This window comes from Triticum aestivum, chromosome 4B (assembly GCF_018294505.1).
Source record: "Triticum aestivum cultivar Chinese Spring chromosome 4B, IWGSC CS RefSeq v2.1, whole genome shotgun sequence".
Lineage (NCBI taxonomy): Eukaryota > Viridiplantae > Streptophyta > Magnoliopsida > Poales > Poaceae > Triticum > Triticum aestivum.
In genome coordinates, this window is record NC_057804.1 from 9,811,417 (window position 1) to 9,815,361 (window position 3,945).

Consider the following 3,945-nt stretch of genomic DNA (forward strand, 5'->3'; position numbering starts at 1 on the left):
CGGGCTGACAGGAGCCTGTACAAGTCTGTTAACAGGCTTTGAGGTATGTGTTCAAAACATATACAAATGTTACCGCATAGACAGTAGCCCCTGATGCTTGGTTCGGCGTTCGGAAAAGAAAAGCCGAGCTGAGGATCTAACAAGATATACGCAGGAGTCTAATAAAAATATGTCGATATGGGAATGCAGGCTGCGCTGCTGACCTCTGCCGCACTGACTGCGGAGGTCAATGCATTGAAGGGAAGCCTCGAGCGGTCCAAGAGCGAGCTCGGCCGTGCCAAGAAGCAGCTCGAGGACAAGGAGGGTATGTAATACCGTATGTAAATGTATATAGATATACTTGGTTGCAAATAATGACAGGACCAACTTAAATGTTGCAGGGGCCACGGCCGAGGTGGCGACCCTGAAGGAGGCGGTCTCCAAGGCCAAAAACAGTGCGGCCCTGGAGCGCGCCGAGCGAGAGAAGCAGGAGGCGCGGGTGGCGGAGGTGCGGCAAGAGCTCCAGGCTCTCGTGGAAAAACACGAGAGTTTGGAGCGTGACTCGAAGACTCGAGAGTCCGAGCTCGCATTGGCACTTGAGGGTGCCTAAAACGCTAAGTCCGAAGCCCAGAAGGTCCTCCAGGAGATCGAGGCGATGAAGAAAAATAGCGGTGGGTAAGGCATTTTTTATGCAAAGCAAGAATATAAAAGTTAATTATCTGCTACTTACCCGAATCCGGAGCTCTCCAGGAGCGTTCACCGATCTGCCCCGTAGTGTGTCTGATGCCGCCGCATACTACCGAGCCGAAGAGGGGAGCTCGACGGAAAAAGTGTTCTGCTCTCAGTATGCTGAGGCCGAACATCCGGTGCCCCTGAGCGACCAGCTGAAGCAGCTGGTCGAGCTCCACAAGGTGGCCGAACAGGCCATGAAGGGCCTCATAGCTCCGCTGTGGCCTGGAGAAGCCATGCCTGGGAGCTACTTCGGTCTGGTGTGGCGGCTGGTGGACGCGTGTCCGTGGATTGAGGTCGTCAAGCGCTCCGTCTGTATCGAAGGTGCCCGTCGGGCCCTTGCCCGTGCTAAAGTGCACTGGGGAAAGCTGGACGCTGAGAAGCTTTTGACGGACGCGCCCCCGCCGGGCAAGGAGTATCGTACGCCCGAGATGTATTATAAGGGCGTCCTGAAGGGTGCTCGCCGTATAGCGGACGAATGCACTAAAGATGTAATTTTTGAGTAGGCTCGCATCTGTTATCCTGTACGCTGAAAACTTTGTTCATATGCGCTAAGCAACGCTTGTTAATTTAAAATATTACCTTCTGTGCGGCCGTTTATCAAATCTGAGAGATGCAAGTCGTCGGCTTCGACCCCCATGTCACGAGTGCTGGGGTGTTTGGGATAAACCTGAGCGCTCTTGTTCCCATTCTTGGGTCCATCTAGGGAGGCGCTCAACACAACGAACCAGGCCGTCGGACTTATAATGCTTTATCACTCTCACTTAGCCATAGAATTCTATAATTTTAAATTTCGGTGAAGCCCCTAGTATTCGGAAGACCGAGTTCGGGGCGCTATCCACGCCTAGGCCGGATAAGTCCGGTTCCTCGCTCCAAGCGGCATAAGTCTTTAAGGACTCGAAAAACCTCGCGAACAGCGACCGGTCTCTCGCGCTATCATGACGGTCAGTTTTAGCTTTCTCTACTAAGGTGTTAACCCAGCTCAACTGGGGCACAATCATAGTAGTTCTCCCAGCGCTACCTTAGCGAACATTGCGGAACGTAAGGTACCAAAACATGGGAGCCGGGCAAACCCAACTATTGACCAAAGACATGATTCGAAGCCAATGCATATAGTGCTATAAGTTCGGGGTGCCGCATTCATAAGAGTGTTCGGTCTTCTCACACCATGTTATGGGGTGCTTTAGCCCCTGGTGTATTGTCCGTACCAAAGTGTACGGTTGCATAATGTCATGGTTGAACATATATATATATATATATATATATATATATATATATATATATATATATATATATATAAAGGAATACAATAATAGATAGAAGCTATGTATTGTTTATTATTAAAAAATTACTGCTATGAAAGCGGAACGATACGAACAGTGTGATAAGCAAGGGATGGGATTATTTAACATGTCCCCCTCCAGGGGCAAGCTGCGTAAATTTAAGCAAAACGGGTATTTAGCTCGTTATAAAGACCACCTGGACATATGACGCAGCTTGTTCGCGCCCTGGCTGTTGCATTGTGTGTTCGGCGAGTTTATTGCCGGACAGGCCTTCCGAATAGTTGGGTCCTGAAAGTATATAAAAAAAAGGCGGAATAGGGAGCCCCTAAGTGCGGTTGAGCCGCATTCTGGGCGTGCCATAGTTGTGCCCCTCCCCTTATGCCCATGGTATTTTCAAAGCGTAATTATATACGCGTGGTACCGATATCACTGTCTGGCGAGGGCTGGGGTTGGGGCCGCACTGCTATGCTTGCTCGGACCGTGCCAGCCGGCTTTGTTGGAGGTTGCTTCGGGCGCGCTTGACGTTGTCCGGACGTTTAACACCCGGATTGGGGAGATGCCTTGAGAGGCTGCTCTGTACTTCCGCCGCCAGGGCCGCTGTGTGCTCCTCCGTTCGGAGAGAGCGGTCAGTGTTTCCATTTACCGTAATGACTCCGCAAGGACCTGGCATCTTGAGCTTGAGATATGCGTAGTGCGGCACCGCATTGAATTTTGCAAATGCGGTTCGTCCAAGCAGGGCGTGATAGCCACTGCGCAATGGGACTATGTCGAAGATTAACTCTTCGCTTCGGAAATTATCCGGGGATCCGAAGACCACTTCGAGTGTAACCGAACCTGTACAGCTGGCTTCCACACCTGGTATGACGCCTTTAAAGGTTGTCTTTGTGGGTTTAATCCGTGAGGGATCTATACCCATTTTTCGCACTGTATCCTGATAAAGCAGATTCAGGCTGCTCCCGCTGTCCATGAGGACTCTAGTGAGGTGAAATCCGTCAAGTATTAGGTCTAGCTAGGACCAATGCGGTGAATCCGCCGTGACGGATGCTAGTGGGGTGGTCCCGTCGATCAAAGGTGATCGGACAGGAGGACCATGGGTTGAACTTTGGGGCGACTGGCTCCAACGCATAGACGTCCTTGAGGGCACGCTTCCGCTCCCTTTTGGGGATGTGGGTTGCGTATATCATGTTCACCGTCCACACTTGCGGGGGGAAGCCCTTCTGTCCTCTGTTGTTCGGCAGCCGGGGCTCCTCCTCGTCATCGCTACGCAGCCCCTTGCCTCTGGTTTCGGCACTTAACTTGCCTTCCTGCTTGAACATCCAACAGTCCCTGTTGGTGTGGTTGGCTGGTTGTTCAGGGGTGTCGTGTATCTGGCACAAGCGATCGAGTATCCGGTCTAAGTTGGATGGGCCCGAAGGGTTTCTTTTGAATTGCTTCTTCCGCTGACCGGGTTTGGAGCCTCTGAATCCGGCATTGACTGCCATATCCTCAGTATTGTCGCCATTAATGCGGCGCTTGTGCTTGTTGCGACGTGACTTGCCATTGTTGTCCTTGGTATCCGAATTACCAGGGCTCTTGATTATGTTATTGCTACGAGCTAGCCAGCTGTCTTCACCCGCGCAGAAGCGGGTCATGAGTGTCGTGAGGGCTGCCATAGATTTCGGCTTTTCCTGTCCTAGGTGCCGGGCAAGCCATTCGTCTCGGATGTTGTGCCTGAAGGCAGCAAGGGCCTCGGTGTCCGGACAGTCGACTATTTGATTTTTCTTGGTTAGGAACCGTGTCCAGAATTGCCTGGCCGATTCCTCTGGCTGCTGGATTATGTGGCTTAGGTCATCGGCGTCTGGTGGTCGCACGTAAGTGCCCTGAAAGTTGTCAAGGAATGCGGATTCCAGGTCCTCCCAGCAACTAATTGACTCTGTTGGCAGGCTGTTAAGCCAGTGTCGAGCTGGTCCTTTAA